At 36.4% G+C, this 25,389-nt stretch overlaps 1 long non-coding RNA gene across 11 annotated transcripts in view; it reads right to left on the reverse strand.

Moving 5' to 3' along the window:
• Window positions 1–25,389, reverse strand: part of LOC106016054 (uncharacterized) — a 270,464-nt gene that overhangs the window by 233,532 nt on the left and 11,543 nt on the right. For all 11 annotated transcript variants that reach the window (XR_003496990.3, XR_011809047.1, XR_011809045.1 and 8 more), the window contains exon 2: window positions 22,793–22,986. This is a non-coding gene — a long non-coding RNA (uncharacterized lncRNA). The remainder of the gene's footprint in view (window positions 1–22,792; window positions 22,987–25,389) is intronic.

A 25,389-nucleotide genomic window follows, 5' to 3' on the forward strand; every position in this document is an offset into this window, starting at 1 on the left:
TTCATGCATTTGAGAAGCTATTCAGCCTTCATACTGCTTCGTACGTGCCAAGATGGTGACTGTAAACAGACAGCACAGACTTACCAAGGGTAAATCATGCCTGACCATCCTGCCTGCCTTTTATGATAAAATGACTGGATTTGTAGATGAGGGGAGAGCAGTGGACAGCCTGTGTTTGTTCTGACTTCAACAAGTCTTTCAGTGCTGCTTTCCATCTTGTTCTCTCCTGGGATTTATTATATTTAACATCTTCCCCAATGGCCTGGAGAATGCAGGATTCTTACTCATCAAGTTTTCAGATGGCACGAAATTGCAGGGACATCCTCAGCTGTTACACAGGAGGACAGAGCTGCCATCCAGAGAGAACTAGACAGGCTGGAAGAATGGGCCAGAGGTAAACACATGGAATTCCACCAAGAAAAATGCAAAACCCTGCTCTTCTGGGAAGGAAGAGCTCCTTGCAATAATATAAGCTGGGGATGACTGTCTGGGGAGCGACTCTTTGGAAAAGGACGTTTGGGTCCTTTTCTTTTTTTTAAAAAAAAAAAAAAAGTGGGTAGGGGGGAGTGAACACAAGGCAGTGTGGCCTCGCAGAAAGGGACACTAACAGTATTGTGGGCTGCATTAGCCCCAGCTTTACTCAACACTCACACTGCAACTATGTACTGTAGTTTGCTCCCTCCCCCACAAAAAGAGGAATAAAGTGAAACAAGTTCAACAGAGGGCCACCAAGCTGGGTGGGAGTAGCTCTCCTGTGAGAAGAGGCTGAGGGCCCAGGACTTTTTCACAGGGAGAAGTGAAGACTCTGGGGAGAGCCAACAGTAACCCCCCAGTACCCATGGCAAGTTTGCAAAGAAGACAGAGCCACAAGCAGCACACAGCCGGAAGGTGACAGAGAAGAGCCATACACTGAAGCATAGGAAGAATGATTGGAAAGGCTCTTTCACTGTTAGGACAGTTGAGCAGTGGAGCAGACTGTCTAGGGAGGCTGTGCGGTCTCCAGCCTTGGAGGCTTTCAAAGTCCTTTCAAAGTGGAGGCTTTTCAAAATCCAAACATTGAGCAGCCTGGGCTGACCTCTGGACTTCGAGCAGGAGGTTGGACTAGAAACCTCCTAAGATCCCTTCTAAACTGAATTGATCCATTATTTTCATAAAATCGATATTCAGTGGATCACTTTAAATATTTTCCACTACAGGTAAGAGCTTACAAAATGCCCTACAGATGAATATGATCCACCATAACATTAACACTCCAGGTATCAATATACTGTGAGAAAAGGACTAAAACAGACAAAACAGATCCCAGAATCCACTACAAAGAAAAATAAGAGAGGCCATGGGAAAAGCAGGGGGGGGAAAGAGGTGGAAGAGGAGGCAATTTTTCAAGTCCAGTCTTTCTGTACCCACTCATTTTTAATGAGTCACCATGAAAAATCAAAACGGTACTTAAAGTTTAAAGTTTATATCCCGAGTTCTACTTTCTACTGTTTAATTAAATGATTTTTCCCCTTCTTAAACAGAAAATAAAGGTTGATAGCTCCTATAAAAACTCAGTTCTGTAATCTAACCATAACTATAACACACTAAAAGCCTGCTGGGAAGTAAAAGACTTTCCAACATACTGAAACAATTACAGGTCACTTGGCCCTCCTCCCCCCTTCCCTGTCAAGTCATTCTCCATACATTGCTGAAGGGTTCTCTGAGCAATTAATTGCACTGGTTTCCTAAATAAAGGGTATCGAGGGCAGCAGTTACAGTACTGGAAACTCATGTCTTGGCTCTACTTGCAAAAATGCCTGACATGGGAGCTCAATGGTTGTCGTGCTTCAGGCAGGGACAGCAGGACATGTGCAGGAGCCTTCCTTAGGAAAAGGTCACTAAACCAAGCTGTTCAACAATCTGATGCCTTTTCTTTTCTCTGAAAAAGCAGCGTTACCCAGCATAACCCATACGGAAAAATGCAAAAGATTCTCCACAAATCTCTATGATTAAGTTGAAAAACAAACCAAATGAACAAAACCACCACTACAACCTCTTGAGCAGCTCAGATAAACAGTGTCCTTGTGATAATAAAATATGCAATGCAAAGAAAGGGCAAGTAGTGATTAAGGAATTAAATGGGAATGCATAATGAACAAAAATCTAGAGCCCTTGCTTCATTTTTCTGCAGGGGTTGAGAATGCAATGGACTACATTATCAGAAAACATAAAAGAAAAAGTAAAGAATGGCCAAATGGAAATGGTCTTTGAATACCAGCTTGGAAAACTGTATTCTACTGTTAACACAAAGATCTTGCATGATATTTTGCAAATCATTTTTTTTTCTGTGCTGCACCACTGCCTTTGAAGTATAATACCATACAAATCATTGCAATTTTAATACATTTTTATGTTTTATATATCACTTGACTCCTTTTTTTCTTTGAAAATTTAGAAAAAATAGCCACTTTGAGTCATAAGAGGATTATAATAAATCCTTATCCAATTAAGTATATAAGAAAAATACTGAATAGCATTTTAGTGAGGAAAATCCATCTCATCTCCCAGAAAACTGCATGAAATTTTCCCTGTGGTCCATATGCAACCTCTGACGTGGACAGAGCATATACAGAAGAAAAGCAACCATGCCCTTAATAACTCACATGAGGAGTTTTCCAATACCTGATTTGCTTTTGCAAGTCTGTTTAAAACTATGGAAATGTGTGATATGTTCCCACATGTCATTTGAGTTGTCAAAATAGCCGCTACTCAAGTGGTGCATTTCCATAAATTAACTGAAATTGCCCCATTTGCCTCAGTAGTATTGACTCAGACCTTAAACTTCCTATTTGTCTTTTCTTACTGGCATTTTTTTTCATCATTATATATATATATATATATATATATTTTTTTTTTTTTTTTTTTATATATATAAATTGCTGCATGCTATTCCACATCATACATGTATTTAAGGAATGAACATCCACTAAGCATAAGTGATAGCATGAATCCCTGTATGGTATTTTCTCTCATACATTAGTCCATCAAAAATTCTGACATTTTCAAAAATAAATCAAACTCCCAAAAGCCCAGAATGGCAGAATCAGTTGGAAAACTTTTGTTTGTTTTTTGATAAAATCATGAAAGATTTCATCATTCGCAAGGCATAGCAAAAGAATTCCAGCTGAGGTAAAATAAAGGTATTAACGCTGCTGAACACTACATGATGTAAAACAAGATAAAAAAGATGCAATAACAAGTCAGTCTCAATGGAGTAAAACAAGAAGTTTGCCAACACCTCTTTGACAATTCTGTTGGGTCTGACAGCCATCATGGTTCTGCTGAAACAAAACCCCTACACACTGTGGGAGAAGCTAAAGTTCCTGTAGTGCATGTGGGAAAGTGGATGGGGAAGGTGGTATGGGTTGTCTTTGCCCAAGGACCAGGGTATACCTGGTGGGTAATGCAGAAAGATGGGGATATCAAGTGTGTGCCTCAAGGAGATTTAACACTGGGAGAAAATTAATCTGTAATCCAAGTTATGTGTTGTAGGAGGACACTGCAGAACCAACGACAGGTAAGCTTCGCAAGGAACTGGGCAAGTGCAACAGTGATGTGAGCTAAGCTGGTGCTGGTGTCAAGAAAACCAACTTCGCCTGCCCTGAGTGACCACTTTGACAGATGAAGCTGAAACCATCAACAGTTTTTACGAACATTTTGGGAAAAGACCTATGGAATGAAAGGAAGTACAGACATATAAATGCTTCAATGGACAGAGAACAATGGTGATGAGAACATATATATACTAAACTGTGTGGCACATATATATGCATATATATATATATATATACACACACACCCATATATATACATATATACACTAAACTGATTGTGACATAAATGTTATGGAATAAGGGGTGGAGATTGTGTTGGGTCTGTCTGAGCTGGAGTCACCTTTTCCCTGCAGCAGCCCACATGGTGCTGTGCTCTGCACTCATAGCTGGAACAGCACTGATATCACTCCAGTGTTGTGTCTATTGCTGCGTAGTGCTGGCACAGCATCAGGACTCCTTCCAAGCCCCCAAGAGCCAGCAGGCTGGGGGTGGGCAAGTGATGGGGAGGGGATATCGCCAGGGCAGCTGACCTAAACCAACCAAAGGGATATTCCATAACACCTGATGTCACACTCAGCAATAAAAGGGGAGGCTCTCGTGGGGGAGGCGGCTGTTCCTCCTGAACAACCCCTACGCATTTTGAGGCCCTGCTTCCCAGGATGTGGCCAAACATTGCTCGTTGATGGGAAGTAGAGAATAATTTTTTTCCCCTCCCTCTGTGCTTCTGCTTGTTTCTTTGGTTTCTTTTTCTCCCCATTCCCTTTCCCTTTAATTAAACCTTTCTCATCTCAAACCTCGAGTTCTCTGTGTTGTATTTTGTCTCCCTTCCTCTTAGAGGAGAGGGGGAGTGAGAGAGCAGTTGTGGTGGAACTCGGCTGCCCACCTGAGTAAAACCACCACAACAATACAAAGATATTGAACATGAACAAAAAGTATATTTAAAAAAAGCAATTAGTGCAAAATAACTATGAACTACTATCGCATAAAATATATAATAATTTAAGAAATAGAAAAAAATCATAAAATACATGCAAAGTATTAAGGTTAGTATACTCATTGTAAGAAAGATTCCTAAATATTTCAAGATTAATGATACATTAACATATAATGATACCCTTGTCAAATGTGGAAAAGCAACATATATATATATTTAAATATTAGCACAGAACAACAAAAAAAATCCCAATTGGCATTTCTGTGACAGCAGTTTTACATCATTTTAGTATTGTAAACTGAATTTTATCCTTAACATTTTCTCTAAGACTTCATTCTACTGACAGAATGACGTAAAAAGGCACTTTACTGGACACATAAAACAAGTTGGCATGGTCCAACAAGACAATAAAGCTTACTTTTCAGGGGAAATATTTCTGTAACTCAACTGAAAAATAACAATATCTCCAGAAAATAAAAGGAATCAGATCTCATACACTTACATTCGGCAGCATTTACTTAACTAATAGTGTGGTCATCATTTTGACTACAAGTCTGCTTCCAGCTCCATTGACATCAGTTAAAAATGAGTAGTAGTTCTTCTTAGGAGCACAACTTATTTATATATTCTTATATGCTCCCATTTCTCTAAAAATACGTGGATAATATGTATACATTCTCTAGAGAAATGTTTAAAAGAAAAGTGCAATTATTTTACAGATGTTGTTTCTCCTACTGTATGATAAAGGAATCTATAATTAGTGAAAATAATATCTTGAGATATGTAGATATATATATAGATAGATATATTTACATTTAACACCATTTGCAATTAAAGCCTGTTGAAACCAGACAGTACTCATTACCTGAAAACTGGGAATGGTACTCTGAGAATGATATTGTAAATTAAAGCAATAAATGCTGCATAATTTAAACACCAGTATTCAAAATGATCCAATATGATATCATAATCGAGAAAGTTTAAGAAAAAAAAAAAAAGGCAAATCACAAGAGTAAATGCACAACCTATTGGAACACATATAAAATTACTGAATTTCCTCACCAACACCTGTGAAATTATCACTAATTGCCTTCAAAGCTTTTTTTTTTTTTTTTAATACTTTTGCTGTTTAGTATTGCTTTGAAAAGTTACCAATAAAAGTAAAACTACCCTTTGTCACTAAATGAATGAAGAGGATATTTTGGAGATCTACTATATCTTTAATAGTTAACAGCATTTCCAAGCATGTTGCTCATGGTATCACCACTGACATTTTGTTTTAATAAAGGCTCTTGTTACTGGAAGTAGATGCATATGTTCTTACTTTATATCTGGTGGAGCTATCAGCTCATTACCATTCACTGCCTCCTTAAATCCTTCCCTTAGGTATAAAAGCCATCAGACTTAATTCCATTCAAAATTACAAGTATTATAAGGAAGTGTTTTAGAAATCTGTGGAAAGGGAGGTGCGACTTGCTTTTAGCCTGTAATTATAGCAAGGAGTGTGAATATAAGCTATGGAACACTTTGGAGGAATACTGTTTTATAGCTATCAATCCTTTCTGTTGCTGGCTGCAGAAAAAAACAGTTCAACATTGCAGCAAAGCAGTAGGAGGAGGGGTACATGGGTTAAACATGTATTAGTTTCTCCTCGCTGATACTCTGAGCAACAATAAAATTCATCAGTTCCTTACAACAGTAAGGCGTTACTTTCAATCCTTATAGATTAAAAATAAATAAATAATAAAACAGACTTCATTAAGGTAAAGTGAATAGGTCACAAAACACATCTTAAAAATACAACCTCATTCTGCCAGTGCTTAAGCACAATTATGAAATAGTCATCCTTACTGTCTCAGATTAAGGAAAACACATTGTTTTTTGACAGATCCATCACTAATTGTTAGAAATATGGTGCTCAATTCAGTGAAGTATTCAGGCATTCACTTTATATGTTTAAAATCTAATTGAAAGTGATGAGATTAGTCATACATAGGAAATTAACCACATGTTCAGTGTACGGAGCTTCCTCTGAAAACAATATTTAAATATGCTGAGTACCTCACTGATCTTGAACTTCAGACTGCAAACAAGATAGACTGCCTCTCAAACAGCACTGAGCTTTTTCCCAAATAATTTTTAATTCTGTCTACATAGTCCCAATAATCAGTACTTCATTCCATCTACGGTCCTATTATTAAAAGTACTACAGCCACATATGACACAAACATCACCTTTCCCAATGCCTTTAAGTGGAGTTAAAGCATGGAGAATAAGTAGAGTACCACACAGAAGTGCTGCTAGGAACAGACCGGAGTGGCAGGTGACACAAGGAGTGGAGATAACGTCTGTGCACACACGTGGTGCGAAGAGGAAGATGTGTCACTTGTAACAGACATTAACAGATTTGTCAGGGAAGTTACAGGCACGTACTTATGACAGCGTTTTAAAATGTAAAGAGGGGATTTTACAGATTTACTCTAAGTTTTGCAGTTACACTTCATATGATCTTTGCACTTGATATAGGCAAATGCATCTGCACTAGGTTTTCCTTCAGGGTGAAAGACATGAATGAGTAAAGAAAATACACTACAGAAAGGCATTAGGCTAGCTTGTGCTTTAGGAAACTGGGGATAGCTAGAGCTGCTCCAACCTTTGCTTTCATTGTTAAGGTAAGATACAAATACACATGTACAGTGTAAACAAGTCTTCATTTTGATCCACATTAATACGTACCAGATGCAAGGAGATCAACGAAACACTCCGAGGCTACTGTTGTGGCTAAGTCTAATCTCCCAGGAGGCTGCCTGAGAAATCAAATCCTTATGTTCATAGAACAAACAAGCTTGTGTGAACCTGTTCCTAGAAGCTGCAGAATTTAACTACTGGGCCACTCTTGACCACTAAAAAAAAAACAAACTGAATACTGTTCCACCTTTGATTTTCACACTTAAAATAATTTTTGAATTTAACTATGGCTATATAAGTCAAAAATAACAATTTAACATAGTTATGATGCATTGCCGTATTTATTGAAGATAATGGAGTGAGCAGAAACAAAATATAGATGTTTTCTGAATGCTTGTTTCATTTATTTCAAAAGTTAAACAGGCTTTTCTTTGCAGTGAGTTTAAAAGAAAAAAAAAAAAATCCTCCAGTTCCCTACACTTTTTTCATTTCCACAGCAGTTCCATAAACCGGTATTGTCTCACAGACACAAAACCACAGCCAAGGGCTTAGGCTTGGTGTAAGGTCAGAGGACGAAGTGTCAGCATCTACACTGAAGTGTCCTCTCCAAATATAAGATAAGAGAACCAATGCTCTTGAGCCTGTGTAAATCTGAAACCATGGAAACAAGGAGATCAATGCACAAGCAGCCTGACTCTTCTCAGTTATAACATGAACAAAAGGAAGCAATTCTTCCCCCTTTGATTTAATCCACATTTTCTTTTATATTAGCTATACTGCTACGATTGTCCTACCTGAACAGGATTGGACAGTGCTATTTCACTACAGAACTATACTATAGTGTGTATATATATATATACACACACACACGCTGATAGATACAACTAGTAAGTATTAATATATTACTATATTTAGACTAAAAAAAAAGTCATTACTTTCTTTCCATTCAGCCTATGACATGCCATTTTATGTCATGCAATGTGCATCTAAATCAGATACCATCTTTTGCTACACACATTAAAGTCTGGATCTAGCAGGTAGAAACACCAGAGACTAATTTTCTCTGAGACACATGAAACAATTACATTTTATTTCATATATTTATCTGGTTGATAAAGCAGAATTCTTAACTTCCATCAGAGAATATCATATAGGTACAAATTAAGTAACTCCAGCAAATACTAGTACCAGAATGCAAAGGATCATTCTAGGTTTGCCACTGAGGGACAGCATAAAGGACTTAAATGAGCACAGCAAAGTAAAGCTCAAAGACTGTGTGATCCTGGGTGCCTGACCATGAATATATAGCAGGGAAGTCAGCAAAATAATGACAAGCTTAGACAATGGTACCATTTTTTAAACTTTGCACAGACAAACATTTTTCTTTTATCATTTCTACCTGATAAAAAGTAAAATTAATTGTGCCATTAAACAATTTTGTAGTGAATGATATCTAAATACTAAGAGGCAGCTTTAAAAAAGGAGAACTACATACATATGCTATTGTTCCACAAGCTAAAGTTAGGAACAATTTCAAGAAAAAATGAAAACAGAAGGGCCAAGTTCTGGTTTCATATCAAGGGCAGGATAGGGGACTGGTATCTTGAAAAGCATACAGAGTAATGCACTAGAAAATATCTACAAATTTCCTAAGTTTTCCTTCATTAATCCCTTGTGGGAGAAACACAGGACGGTTTTGAGATCCGACTTGCTAGCATCAAAGTAGAAAGCCATCACACTTTCTCAGCAGTGAGCCAACGTTCAACTTAGCTTTAGCAGACACCCACCAGATAAAGTGACTGGCATTTAAAACACAAGCTCAGCTGGAGCTTTCATAACAGTTTGTTTTACAGTACATTTCTTTTCCTTGCCCCACAAACATATGAACATATCATAGGGATAGGCTGGAAGCAGCAACTCTAGGCCAATTGGAAGTAAAATATTTGCAGGTTAAATTTCATAATTATAATATTCAGCACAATCACAGAACTTTCATTCTACCTGCACTAATTTTTAAACAGTTTTCTGAATACAATCAGAGTGGTTTCTTAAGTTATAAAGAACAGATAATTAAGTTGCTTTTTATTGTAAAACACTCTCAGGTTATCCCCTAGTTTGCATTGTTTTGCTGATGCTGGTGTTGTTTGTGGTTTTGTTTATTTGTTGCGGGGGGGGGGGGGGAGGAAGGGAGGAGGGTGAGCAAAAGTTAGTTGATTATTTATTTATTTATTTTAGGAGTAAAGAATTTTTCTAATAAGAAAAAAACAATTTGAATAAATACAGAGAATTAAATTACACATTAGGTAAGTAATGCTCTAAGGTGGGGTTTATTAAATCAAGTATCCTGAATAGTCTTTCAATAAGACTGCATTTATTTTCAACAAGTTCTTCATCAGTAAGAGAATTGCTATATTTGTCATGTGAGGAGATGAGTACTGCATCAGTGCAGAAGAGTACTCTTTACACTCCTGCTTGGACAGCTAGGTAAGAAAGAGAGCTTAAAGGAACATGAATACAGAGATCCTAAACAGCCTTCTAATCTCACTAGAGTAAATTTAAGACATTCTGTGATAGATAAAGCCATGAGATTTAAGTAACACATGAAACCTACCCAATTTACAGATAACGTACAAGGAGTTACAATGTTTGGTCTATACTCAAAACACTGTTAGAAATGCAGATATATACTGCAATTACATCCTCTGACAAGTATACTGAAGGAAATCAGGCACTGTGGATGATATTTAGAATAATAATCAGTATGGTAGCATTAGTCTGTGGAAGGCATTGCCCAGAATCTTAATGAACCATTCCTATTCTATAACACTCATTGCAAGAAAAAAAAGATGCGTACACTACAAGCAATTTAGTAAAGTATGAAATAACACTGTAAATTATATCTTTTTTCTCTTTAACCTCTTTCCCCCCCAAAAAATGGGAAACATATTTAACACATTCCGATGTAAATGTCTCAGCCTTTCAATTCAATGATTTTTAATATTATTATTATTATTTTGACAAAAGGAACCAGGCAATCAGGAAAAAGAAAAAGAAAAGAAAGAAGAAAGGAAAAAACTTTAAAAGGATCACAGTAGCAACCAAGACTGCAGCAAGATACCAACAAACCTAACCATTAGAAACTTTATAGGCAGTTTATGGGGCATTTCTTGCTGTTATCCCAGTATTTTCAGGGCAATGGTTGTTGTCTTCTATTCTTCAGGTTTGACCTATGAACTTCCCTTTAGGGATCAGAACACCAAAATTTTATTTACAGGTACCCAGTGTTCCCTGGTGGCACCAAGTGCACTAAAGCCTCAGATTTCCCTCCAGTTGGCAATGTTTCCTCTCTTTTTTTATCCACCCTCCCCAGCCTGTTCTAGACCAAAAACTATGGCCTTAAACACCCTATTACTTTTCACAATTCACCTTCTTGTCCTAGCCCCTATTTCTTCTCATTCTCCTCTACCGACAAAGTATTCCCATTTCAGTGACACCCTTTCTTCCTCCAACCTAAGACACAACCTATTTCATCCAAGATCCCCAATATTCCTACTAGTATCTGTTGGTCATCTTTTTCTGAATTTTACTACACACTCCCTTTTCCTCCAACCACATTTAAAGATTACAGAACCCTTTAAAGAGCCACCACTGCTGCCAGTTTTTCAAATTTGAGATATAACTATAATTTTTCTAAAGGTCATACTTACAAGAAATCCACAATACATCATAATCATATCTATCTTATGAAGCAAAGTACAAAAATATTACTCATAACTATTTTACAGGAAAGTATAAAGATACTGATACAAAAAAAAGTTTCTATATCACAAAACAGCTGTAGGCAAAAATAATTCCCAGTGAGCGTATGGAAGTGACCACAAAAATATAGCCTATATAAAAGAAATACAAGTCATATTTTTAGACCATTTTTCCCCTGCTATTTAAAATGCTGGCTGTAGATTTCTTTCTTTTTTTTTTTCCCCTTTAAAAATAGTTGGTTTGTTTCAACACTGCAGTAACAAACCAAACATTTTCAAAACATACATTAGACTGCTGTGCATTTGCATGAAATTCTGAGTCAGAGTAAGGCAAGTTTAGGTGACTTAAGACTTGAGAGGTTAGATACAAGCTAAATCTCTGGCACCATTCTGTGTGCTCCATCAACAGAATTTACTGCCATCTTTGCAGATGAGAGTGCTGTAAACTGAAATCCAAAATTCAGTTAATATGACAGGTTTGTGGCTGGAGAGCAAACATTTCACTGTGAAGGCAACAATAGTGGCATAAACAGCTGGAAACCAGTGTATCGCTACACGTATTAATTCAGAGGAATTGTCATGGTGTGCCTTTACGCAGCTAAAGGGGAGTCTCACCCTCCTAGTTAAGAGACTCTGTGGCCTCGTCGTGTTTCTTTATGGCAGCCCTCTGCAATAACACATGCAGACCCAACAGCAGCCTGTTCCTTTCTGCTTCTATGTTTCCAAGAGAGTTCTCAGATTTATAGACACATCACACAGCTTTTGCTTCCAACAGATAGTACCAGAAAGTGGCCTTAAGCACTGTAGTCTCTTCCACTCTCCTTTCAAGTACCAGCAAAGATTGGTAGCCAACATGAAAGCAGATATTGACAGTGAACTGTTTGGAAAAATCTCACCTAACAAACAAAAGGAGTCTAATTCTAAGCCTCAACGGCAATGCTGGCTAATACCAACAAATGCAGAACAACATAATAGACAAAAAATATTACTTAATCACCAAGTCCAATTAGAATTAACAGCTTGTACATTTGACCAAACCAAAATTATGGTCAAGGTGCACACAATTCCCCCAGTTCAGTGGATGGTTCAGAGACCACAGGCATAAGCCCCAGCTTCCCTTGGGAAGGCAAGTAGTATCCCAATTTTGGATGAGGCCAACAACCACCTCTTGCTACCAAGAAGGTGTCATAACAGCAAGGGAGATGAAAATCCCCTGACTACTTCCATACAATATTACAGCTTCCTCTGTAGCTCAGAAAGTGATTTGAATAAATATTACCACCAATTTTCAAAAGCATCACTTTTACTACAGAGCAGGCTAATCTTAAAAAGGATTAAGATTAGGTTAGCAAATGTTTATTGATCATTTGACTTGGAACCACATTTTTACTGCTTTTTGAATCTCAGTAACTCATCACAAAGTGTATTTCAGCTGCTGAACACTTTTAATTCAGTATACCTGCTGAATTAACACAGCCATATGAAACATTTCACTGTCAGATCTATCAATGCAATTTAACAAAATTGAGACAACAAATAACAGAGATATGTAAAGAAAAAAAGAAGAAAAAGAACAACCCACAACTACATAAATCTACACAGAGTATTATCTGTGGTTATTGTTAATTGGTCTCTCAAGGAGAGAAGATGGAGTGTTAACACCTGCAACGTGCTGATTTACCGTGCTCATACAATTTTTCAACAAGGAGTTGTTTTCTCTTTCAGATACATTTATGTTCTTTTTCCTCCTTTGGTCTGTAGCATAAGAGTGCACATTCTTTTTTATCCAAAGCTTTTGGAAAATGATATTAGTAACCCTGGCTGTAAACAGCACTTAATTGTGCAGGAGCTGTTTTAAATTTACACTGAATTCCAGCAACTTACTCCTGGCCATGCATAGCCTTTTTCTAACCTGACCTTGAGGTAAGATTTCAAAGCAGGGAAAGGAAAAAAGTAACAAAAAGCCCTTTCACAATTTACATCTATGAAGTGTTAGTTTACATTTAGATTTTAAAATACTGAACTTAAGACTCTTGCACAAGAACTCCAATTACCATTTGTGTTTCTGAAATACAATTAAATTCTGAAAAACTACTATGGAACAAAGATTTCTTTTTCATTTCACCTGATAACTGGTTAAGAGATAAAATAAATATTTTATACTGTTTGGCTGCTCAGCCGTGGAAAAGTAAGATATGCATACAGTAATGTATAAGCCTTCTCATCTTGCAGTATCTTTGCAAGAGTTCTCATGGGAACTATTTGTTATATTTTGAGCCTTTAATTTTAAGGGTGGAAAAAAAGTTAGGTTTTCTAAAATTGATGAAAGCAAAACTTCAGCTCTGAAGCATATGTGGAAGTGGTGAAGATAATTTTCAAACTTCTGGTTTTTATCTGTCCCCAGAAGTACAAAGGTAGAGTGCACTATTTCACTTTTTATTTTATTCAAGCAGAGAAAAATAAGGAGGTTTACTTGCAAGTTAGAAACAAAAGAGCAAACCTGATATGTCATACAATTTTGCATTTAAGCAGAAGTCTCAATCCTAAAACTGGTTCATTACCCAGGACACTGTTTTATCCCAGCATCAGCTACAGAATGCTGGGAGACAGACAGTGACGGAGAAATACTGACCAGTCACAGCACAATGCAGGGTGCTTGCTTCAAGCTTGTGTTCTGTAGTGGTGACTTTCACAGCACTTCTTCCCCAGCTCTTCCACACACAAATTTGAGTGACAGAATGTGAGTTCAAAGAGCAGGGTATAAAAATGTGTATTGATGCCATTCTCCTAGCCTTTAAAAAAAATGTCATTTAACAGAAATTTCTTAACTACTTTTATTTGTAGACTGTTTTCTAGAATGTTACCATAACTTTCAAGACGCACATCTCTGATTTTCAAGCCTCTCACTTTGTGGCTTAGCAGGTCCTAGCAGTGCTGAGCTGTACTGCCAGTCAGCAGGAAGCTCACCTGCAGCAGGTCTTCCCCCTCCACCCCAAAAACCAACATGGAGTCTAACTTGCAGGCAGACTGAGTGCACGCACAGGCACTGCTAGTACCTGGGCACTTGGAGACTGGGCAGAATGCAGGCACCAAAGAAAAACTCATGGTGATGCAGCAAAGGACTTTGGAAAGCCACAGACAAATGAAGCCCCAGGCACTCACTTGTAGTGAAGATGCAGAAGCATTTTAAATGAATTTGACTAATTCCATAGCACATGAGCGTTTTTGAAAAGAAAAATATTAAACCATTCTATTCTAGAGTTTGGAAAGTTAGGCCCAGTAAGTAAAATGAAGCAGAGACATAGTATAGCAAAGGTTATACAAGCTACTAGTAGTATTAATTTCTTTATAATAAATAGCTTTATCAACCTTTTATCATGGTCCCTCTCCTAGATCAAATTTAGACAGAGGAAAGCAGATCAAACAGAATATTTTAATCAGTGCTTTAACTACATGATTAATGACTTATTTAAAGCAAACATCTATTCTGATGAAAGAAAATCACATTATTTTGAAAAGCTGCCTTCTTCAACTTGATTACTCCATTTAATAGAAAGTTAAATTGAATAATATACTGTATAAAACCCATTTATCTTAGTATTCTTACATGAAAAACAACCTTGTGTTAAAACAATCCTGTGTTATAATGTTATTGGCTGCTGTTGACTACAAGCAATGAAACAGTTATGCAGTAGTTTCAGCTAAAATCAATAGCAGCTTGTTTTGTAACGTAAAGTATTATGAAAACATAACTTGCATATAAAAGTAAGCTTTAAGGTACACTGTTAATGTAAGTATTGAAATGTTGGGCAGGAAAAAAAAGATTAAAAATTATATTCAACTTCTGTTCTATTTAAAGCATTTGGAGATTTTGAAGGATCTTATGAAACTGGTAGATAATAGGCGTAAATATCAACACTCTGGAATGTTTAAAAAAAAAAAAAAAAAGAGGTTTCTGGCTAATGGCCTCACTAGTTATAAGAGATATACCAGCAGACTCACCTAATGCAGAGTTCATTTCATTTTATCACTGCAACATACCTAATGAATACTCTAATGCAACCTGCATTATCAGTGTTTCCCCTTGAACAAACTGCTGGTTTTCTGTTTGTTTTTTTCACATTTTTATGTGCTTTATAGGAGGGATTTTGCTAATGTATCTAATACTTCAGAGGAAAAGGAAATTGCATCCTTAATGATGTTCCATCAAAGAAATTTCCAGTGAGTGCAAAGCAGGCTGGGGAGTCAATTGAAGGTCAAGCCTGTTAGAGGTCAAGTTCCTTGAAAGATCACTGTTCTGAAGTTTAATTGTTTTCAGAGAGAACTCTGCTGATATGTCAACAGTGAATTTTATAGCTGACAACACTCAAGGAAAGAAGTCATTTCCAAGGCTGAAGTGGCTATGGACCACTGAACAAGATGAAAAAAAAAAAGTAACTACAAACGTCAGGACATATTTTTAGGCTCACCATTTAGAAATGAAAAAATAATAATAATACTGCTTGCATCACTGATACGTGAAGCAGGCTAATGCATCTCACTCTCTTAGGCTGCTGAAATATACAACAAAAATACAATGTTTTACAAGAGAATTATGAAGTGCTTAAAAAAATATTGACAGTAATAGTGATCTAAAAGTTCAATTTCATTCCATTTACAGAATGCCTAAAACTTCTCCTGCCTCTTCAAATCAGTATTGCAAGTGACCAGACAAGATATCTGGATATAAAATACCCACTCATAAATTCTGTTCTCATGCCCATGGTTGGGCTTCTCCATCGTACCTAAATCACGTTCCTCAGTGCCCCCAAAGTCCATTGAAATTTATTTCAATGATGGCTAACAATATGAAATGAAGAAATACAGGTTTTCCCCAAATAAGGAAATGTTAAAGTTACAGCACATTATAGTGTAGAGCTTCGCCTTTCTTCCACCATAAAAGTTAACCTTCATATGGTTCTAAACCTTTGATTAATATAAACTTTTTTTTTTTAATAGATACTCCTGACTGTGCATTTAATCAGAGCAGTAAACTGGACTCTTCACTTCTGGTTGACAATGGAACTAGACCTGAAATACAAGGTGTCACTAAACATACATGACAAATAATTTGGATCTGTGCATTTTCAAGAACCTCTCCATTTTGAACTTGCATACATTACACAGCAGTATAGCTGCTCTACATACTTAAATTTGGAAATACAAAGATCATTTGGCTTGCTAATTAATTTAAAAGACTGAACATGAATAAATGAATACATATCACAACAGAGTTCTCTTTGTGAAAAAGTGGCATGCTGTTCAGTTACAATTACCATTGTGCCTTTTAACAGTCAAAAACTGGAAGACGGGAAAATGGTAACTGCAGTCAGTTGGTGTTTTGTCTGAAGATGGACTGTAGATCAATCCATATAGATTGTTTAAGTGCGAAGAAAATTTAGGGCAACTAGGAAGCAAGAATCAATTACAGGGTCAATGACCTTCTGTGGGACATACAGGGGGACTTTGTGTGCACCTTCATGAAGTGTCTCCTTTCCATATGGAACCAGAAGAAAGAAAAAAAAAAGTAGTTACATGTATTCCATTCACCTGCTCCTCCAGAAGACATCACCTTTATGAGTAAATTAGTAATAATCCTTAGAAAGTATTAATGAAAAGGCCCTTACATCCTCCATTTTCATAATCACAGGATCATCACATTCATAATTTTTAATTCTGACTGGGTAGAGGTCACAACCTCCAGCTTCATAGCCCTTGCTTGCATTCAAAATCTACTATTTTTGCATTTAGATCAGAAACCTGATTGCCATCTGTACACAGTCATTACTTAGCGATCGCAGAAGATATAAAAATATTCAAGTATGTAAGTCAGCTCCTTGCCTAAATAATGAAGTTTCAATTAAGCATGACCACCTTTCTGTTATAAAATAAGCAGAAAGTGGAAAGAATATAAATAATGTCAGCAGCACACAGCTCTAGCTGACTTAAAATTGGATACCAGCATTTCATTCAAGACTATAGCAGCTTCATAATTTTGCTGAAAACAGGAGAAAAATATAACACAAATGTTTTTGTTGGAAAATAAAATAAAACTACAAGGATTGTTATACTTCCCATTATATCTATCAATAGTCATACAAACACAGAACATATGCAGAGAGTTAGTTAAGCACAATTCCTCAACTCGGGCAATAGCTTATTCATCCAGTATACTTGGTTGATCTAATGGAACTCGAAATAGAATATACAATAACATTTCATAAGTAGACTTCAGGAAGACAGGTTCTCAGTGTTTGTTTGTTTTTTTGAAAATTTTCAGTTTTCTGTCTAAAACAATTTTTTTAGTTATAGGTTAAAAGAAACATGACGCATTGAATTCCATATGCGTGGGATGTTGCATATAGTCCTTTTCAGAGGACAACGTTTAACTAAAATTTAGAAGGTTAAGAGTTGCTGGCCTGATAGATCCATAGCCTATGGCCCTGATGCTAATGCTAAGAGAAATCTAAGACAGATTGTAACTATTCAAAAAAAAAAAAAAAAAAGTAACATAGGAAGATCCCTCCATATATCAGTGCTTTAACAGCACTAGCAGAGATTGTCTGGTTTCACCCCATTTAGACAACAGAGAGTATCTTCCATAGGCATGGAAGGCAACAGAAGTCATACACAGCAATGTCCTGCCATGACATAATAACTAGTAGAGTCCAAAATCAGATCTATACGTATATTTGAGTTTATACATATACATATATATAAAAATATATAGACATATAAATATATACACACACACATATATATATCCTGCTCTTTCAAACAAAGCAAAACATCATTCTACTGGGGATATTAAGGTAAGAGTAGTATTTTAATGCACAGAATCACGGCATTTGATCCATTATTTTTCTCCCCTTTCCTCCTTGTTGCTAGTAGTAACACAAAGCCACAAGTCCTAGCCAGGAATTCTTCACGGGGGTGGTTTTAGGAAAATATGTATTAATAAGTCTTTTTTTTCCTCCAACTTTGTTAAATGCACAGCATCTGCTGTTTTGTGAGATTCTATACAAATCAATGTAATTGACACAGACTCACTACTGAAATTAACTGAAGGCTGTCATAATGTGAAATACATGTTTACAAAGCATGCTAATTAAACAACAATAACTGAGAGATGTATAGAGGTAAACAGCAACAAGGTTGAAAACACAATCTAAGTTCCTTAATGGTATAACAGCCACAAAGTTAAAGGCAATCCATAACATTATTATAAAAAAAAAAAATGCATACTTGCACATCTTTTAGTCTAAAGCATTTTTAAACAGGAAGACAGAGTTCTAAGCAGATGTTATATTTATAACCTAGTGTACTTCACAACTTGTTTCCTAATAATTCTTGAAGGGAACAAGCACACCGTTATTCTGAATGAATACTGTCTTTCCCAGGTACTGGGCCTTGCTGGGATAGTTTTCTTCATAGATGCCTGTATAGTAATGTATTTTGAACTTGTGATTAAACCAGTGTTGATAACACTGTTGAAAACACCGGTGTTTTGCACATTGATGAGAAGTGCTTGCACAGCATCACACTTTTTTTTTTTTTCCTTACTCTGCCCCCCTCAGAGAGTAGGGATGATGTGCCAGAAGCTGGGAGGTGGCATAGCTGGGACAGCTGACCCGAACTGACCCAGGGGATATTCCATACCACATGACACTGTTCAGCAATAAAAGCTCAAGGAAAGAAGGAGGAACATTTGTGCTAATGCTTCTCATCTTCCCATGTAACCATCACCCTTGCAGAAGCCCTTCTTTCCAAGCAGCAATTAAACATCTGCCTACCAGTGACAAATAGCAAATAAATTCCTTTATTTTGCTCTGCTTGCACAAATGGCTTTTCTTCACTTATTAAACTTGATTAAAAAGGTAAAGAACTTAAAGAACCATGAGATTTCAGCTTTTACCTTTTTGATCCTCTCCCCATCCCACTGTGGGGGCAGTGAGCAAGTGACTGGGTGGATTCTTAGCTGTTAACCACTGTGAACCCACCCACGAGGCTGCACTCAAACACAAGTATTTTCACAATTACACACCATATGGTTTGTTTTACTTTGTCCCCAAAGTTTATTATTGAATAAAGGAGACAGATTGTGACATTTGTTTCATTTAATCTAATATACTCATCACAGTTTAAAGGGCATGGATGAAGATACAATATATAATCTGAAAGCATTAGACAAATATCTCAAGAAAATAATAAAACATTCAGACCACCTACTCACAGCTACTTAGTAAATAGTCAACACTGTAAAGTCATCACACCCAGTGGATGATATACAGCAATTAAGTTAGATGTTGAAAATAATCTAGTGCAGGTAGTATAAAAACTCCAAAGAGTTTACAGCTTTATTCACTATGAAATCTTTTGAATTTAACACAGTTCATTCTAAAGACCTCATATTTATGAGGAACTTAAGGCAAATAAATGTAGGTACATGAAAAATTACAAAACTGCAGCTAAGATTGCGAAGCTGTGATCTAAACTTTACCTCTGTGTACAATGAATACTGTAGGAAATAGTAAAAATAATTACTAATATGAAAAAGAGCTCATTTTGCCAGTTTTCTTTGCAACAGAAGACTGAAGTTCTGGGAAACAATGACACTTAGTTACATATCCACACAAGATTACTTTATGACATGAAAGCAAATGAAAATAATATGGATTTCTGATAGCTTAGAAGCAAGGACACTGAAATTTTTAAGAGTATTCTAGTCCTAGATATCCTAGTTAAACAATCTGCTTATCATCCTTTTTTTCTCTTATTCCTTTAGTCCCAAAAGACACTACTTCCTTTCTGAATGTTACCTTGGCATGAAAATCACATATGTATACCAGAATGTGTAACACTAACTGCAGATCACATACAGAAAATACAGTGTTCATACTACACATATGCAATAAATGCTCACACAAACTCAGTGCTATAAAAGTAGACAATAATGAAATGCCTTTAAAATCTTTTAAATAACCCCCTTAAGACTAACGTCTTGTAAAATAGTGGATTTGAATATTTTTTTTAAAACCATTTCTGGCAAACTATGAAATTTGATTCATAGAGTAATACAGATTGGGAAGCTCTCTGAAGATCGCAGAGTTTAAACTGTTTACAGTTTGGTGAGGCTCTCTGCTTGAGTTTTGAGTATCTTCAAACATGAAGCTTGCACAGCCTCTCTGTATAACCAGTTCTATTGGGTAACCATGCTCAGTATAAAGTATTTTTCCTAATATTAGTTTGGATTTACAACTTGGATTTGATGCCTTGTCCTGTCACTGTACACTTACCAAAAGAGTTGAGTTTCATCTTCCTTTAGTATCAGATCATCAGATAATTTAGGACAGCAGTAACACCTTCACTTGGCCTTCTTCTCTTCAGGCTAAACAAACCCAGCTCTCAGCCTTTCCCTGCATCCTGATGGTCTTTCTCTGGACTCACTCCAATATATTTCTTGTACTGGGGAGCCCAGAGCTGAACACAATACTCCAAATGCAGTTTTACAATAGCCAAATAGAGGGGAATAATCACTTCCCTCAACCTGCTCTCTATGCCCTTGCTACTACAGCCTAATATGTAAACTGGTACCTTTACTGAGAAGGCACACCACATGTTCAACCTATCTACTGGAACACCAGGACCATTTTCTCCAAAGTTTCAGATCTCCACAGACTGCACTCTTCTAGTTTGATTCTTGTAAATAAATTGATCTTCATAGTGGATGTTTCTATGAATATGTGGGCTGCAACAATCTCTCACACCTGAGCACTTCATGTCGTCACTCATCTTCACAGCATATCAAGCTTAGTTCTGTTTATTGCTCTACTGTTTCATGAAATGAAAGCACAAAAGGCCAGCTGAACCTTTCAATCATCCAGGGAAGAACCAGGATTTTCAACCAAGGATGAGACAGTGCTGGCAGAAAGCCAGGTAACCATGTACCACCTCGTAAATCCTTGATTTATCTAATATGCAGCTGTGGAAGATTGCTATGGGTCAGCTGTAGAATGATGTAATGTTATATCAACCTGAGAAACTTGGTATCATCACCATACAGTCAGAAGATAAAATTAACAGCATTTGTTGTTGTTTGGTAAAACAAAACCAACAAACAAGAAAAGTAATAACACCAAAAAAAAAAAAAAAAAACATTCTGCCATTTACTTCCTTTTCTAATTCTTCCTGTTCTTTGGCATGTGATGCACAGAAAGTGATATTCCATTTGGCTTAAAAAATATCACCTTCTTTCATGGTACTAAATATCTAGACAACAAATAAAGTGAGGTTACTCTGTAGACAGAAGAGTTGGAAGAAGTAGATGGCTACAAGTAGAAGAGCTGACTAGAAGTAGATGCAAAATCTGTTTTATGTACTTTGTACTGCTTAGCTAAATACAGATATCCTCATATTTGCAGGCAGAATTCATAATGATTTATTAATATACTGGAAATATTATTTTAGAAATTAAATAAAAGCCACAGAGCTTAATACTGTAATTTGCTGATGTTGCTAGACGGTAATGTATATTGATCATATTAGCCTGGTACCATAAATGAACGTCTAATTCTCCACTTCTTTACATCTTGTGTGTTCCCATACACCTATGAAGAATGAGAGTGAAACACTACCATTGTGATAGTATTCGTTATGCTCTTTACAGAGAGAAATCTGTCAAATGTCTCAAGGAGAGTTCACTGAAATCATGATCTATTCATTCTTGCCATTAGTCTTGAAACTGATTTTTAGTACTTCAAAGAAATACTAAGAAGACGACTACAAAGAAGATAGAACTTCTTTGACCAGAATTGAATTTCTGTGAAGATTTAGTAAAATGATCCCAAGACAGCATTTACCAAGAATAATCTATGGAGCATGTCAACTATTCAAATTCAGCAGAATGGTCACATGGTGCTGACTCCCAGTTCATACCTCTCCTCTTTCAATAATGCATTTTAAAAGGGAAAAAAATGTTACTTCCTGAATTGCCATTTTATATGTTAAGTATAAATTCTGTGTTTACATTAAAGATTCACAAACAGGACGGCAGACAATCCCGGCATTAAACACTCTGAAATACATTACAGAATAGGGATATAACATAAGGATATGAGAAGACAAACATTCCAGAAGAAAATTCAACAATATGCACATAGCATTTTTACAAATACACTATACCTATTTCATAGTAGAGCAACTATTTAAAGTCTGTTTCAAAATCTGCTTTAGCTAACATGTTCCTACAAGTAATCACACTTCAGGGAAGTTAAATACTAATAATCTGTGTGTCTTTCTTGTTACTTTCACCTTCTATTAACTTGCTTATCTACTTCAGAACACTATAAATACATATTTCTATTCCAACAGGCAAGGAAAGTTAATGAGATTACAGTAATGGTTAAGGCAGTCATTTATAGGTGTTGATTTAATAAAAAGAATCCATTTTAGTAACTGCAGAACTGAAAAGATAATGCAAAACATTTATTTGTGCAGTACTGCCAGCTTGGCTCAAATAGCAGTGCTTATGCAGGAAGGTACAGACTTAGGAAAACCATTCACAGCCTGATTAGTGTAACAGCAGAACAAGAATAAAAGAAACCAAAGGGAAGAATTGAAAAGAATAATGGTGCAGCACCTGAAATGTGGCACACCAGACTGCTAAAAGTTCACACAGAACTCTGTGTCAGAAACAGCACAAGGAATAACAAAAGTAGTATAGTTCTTTGGACTGACTTGTTAAGAATTTGCAGTTAGAGGAATCTCCCCAATAATCATACCTGCAAGACTGAGGAAATGCAACTGGAAGTAGTGCCTTCTGTCAGTTCTTAGTCTGTACATATTTGTAGGTGCAAAAAGTCTCTTGGAAATCTAATCCCACTTCTTAAGGGGGAAATCTCAAAGATGACAAACCCTTGTCTGACTTGCTGCTCTGAACTTGAGATTTTCTTCTGGAAATAAGTGAAATATAGACCTATGATAGGAAAAAAAAAAGTAAATTTTAGTTGAACCTGAAATTCAGATATTAATGTATTAGAAACACTGTATTAGAAACACTGTCACAAAGCTCATTCATGGCTTTGATTTTGTTTTGTTGGCTTTTTTTTTTTTCCTGGTTGATCAAGCAACTCTTAAAACAGAGACATTTGTGAAAAAGTGAAATGTTTGCCTCATGGAGGCAGCACTGGAAAGCAATCAAACTAGAGTTTCGCAACTGCTGATCATTAGTGCAAGCATTTTTTTTTATTCTTTACTGTAAAACTCCCATAACCAAGGTATAAGTCATATCAGCCAGAAGGGGTTGACAACTTGCTTAAACAGCTGGACTACCATAAATCCTCCACATAGTAGGTGCTTCCATCATTAATTACTCCTGACCTTAAAATGCATTCTAGTTTGACTGTGAACATTGAGCTATATGCAAAAAAGTATTACATAACCCCCTAGGATCCTGCCTGCTTTAACTCCACAGTTATGTAATGTTTCAGGAAAACTAACCTGGAGTGGCATAAGAACACTGTAACCTTTTGTAGACATTTCCACAGCTACCCATTTGAACCTCCCTTTAAAAGGCTGCATTCTTACATGGTGCAGCAGAATATAATTGAAGAAAAAGTATATGAAAATAACATATCACACCATGGTTCCCTCATATTAAGCTATGTTGGAGTGCAAAACAATACACTGCAGAACAGTTGTGGAAATCTATTTAATTAGTGTCTCTATCATACGTACACAGTTGCAGAATACCATTTTCACCCCAGCTGCTCTGTGAGTGGGACATACATCATACCTGACACAGTCTAAAGAATTAATATGGTATACAAGATTAACTATTAAACCAACCCTTGAAAGTTTAAGAACAAATATATGCCACTGTTGTGCAGTTTATTTGACTGAATACCTTCTACTGATTTATTTTGTGTCCAGCTTCTTATTGTGTACAAAGAGCCCTCTCTACTCTTACTACAAGATATAAAGATGGTTTCTAGATAAGCATATTTTAAAAGTTCAGATCACCTTTACACCCATTAATTCTGGTATTGTTAACAGAGATTTTATATTCTCACTACAGACTACTACAGATTTTGCTCACATTTAGGATATAGCTTGATTATGCTGCACTGAGAGTTTTCTAAGAATGAACTGTCCTTCCCATAGACCTACAGGATTTGACCAATGGAAATATGATACAGGGAAGTCATGCACCCTCAAATACTTTTTGTTCCTTTAAGCACTAAAGATAAGTGTTTCTTCAGATACTAAATTAGTGGGTACTGAGTAAAAACTGAACATATCTTCCCTATCTTGGTAACTTGGAGTGTTCAGAGGCAAGAGGATCCCTGAAGAATGGCTGCATCTCTACACTGTCCTCTCCTGTGCTGCCAGCTTTTCTGGCTTCTTGCTTACAGCAGGAGTAATGACTCCATAAGAGCCAAGATATTCTGCTATCAGCTAGTGCACCTCAGTTCTCCTTTAGCTGCTGGACAATGATAGCTGAGAGCTGGTTTATGGAATAATATACTGTCCAAGTCCTCCTGTAAGAACCTTGCTTGTGATCCTTCTTGGTTTATAGTTTCATTAATCTACAGCAAATCAATTCCATAGTAACCTATTAGTCAGTCCTGCATTTAGAAGATGCAAAAGTCCCCATATCTAGAGGCTGGCAATAAGAAATACGCTCCACAAGCTTTAAATTATGATTTCCATAGGCTCCAGTCAAATAGGTATGTATTTGACGTTTTAAGGTCAAGTTTTGATCTGCAGTCCCCAGTCTAAAGTCCTACCCAAACAACCCTCCATGAAAAAAAAAATAAATGTGATTTTCTTCTCTTAATTAATTCTTAACACAATTAAGCTATTACAATGCTTTATATCCTTCCACATTCTTCTAGCATACCATGTAACTACTGCAATGTACATTCAGTTCAGAAAAGTAAAATTGCTTGTAGTACTTTCAGGGGTATAACTGGAATATTATAAATACTTCATTAAAAAGCTGTTAATCACATAAAAAGTATTCAGAGGAATGTACTTTGTCCATATCTTGCAGATTCATACATATTAATTGTTCAGCTTCTCCTTCCTGAAGTAATATCAGCTAAAAGGTGCAGTTAATCCTTGGGCAGCACCCTCAAAGAGAGAGGTGAAGATAATTCACTTACAAACAGTGTTTCTAAAACTAGTCCCAGTGAGGCTTCTTTGTCTGTTGAGAGGCTATCAGAAAATGTATTACTAATTTTAATTTGCTAAACTCCCCTTACACAAAATACATTTAAGCCATTCATGGATGACACAATTCATCAAGTTAACTTATTCATATTGAGAGAACTTCTTAATTACCTACACAATAATTGATTTAAAACTGATTTTTTTT

Source organism: Anas platyrhynchos, chromosome 4, assembly GCF_047663525.1.
Source record: "Anas platyrhynchos isolate ZD024472 breed Pekin duck chromosome 4, IASCAAS_PekinDuck_T2T, whole genome shotgun sequence".
Classification (NCBI taxonomy): domain Eukaryota; kingdom Metazoa; phylum Chordata; class Aves; order Anseriformes; family Anatidae; genus Anas; species Anas platyrhynchos.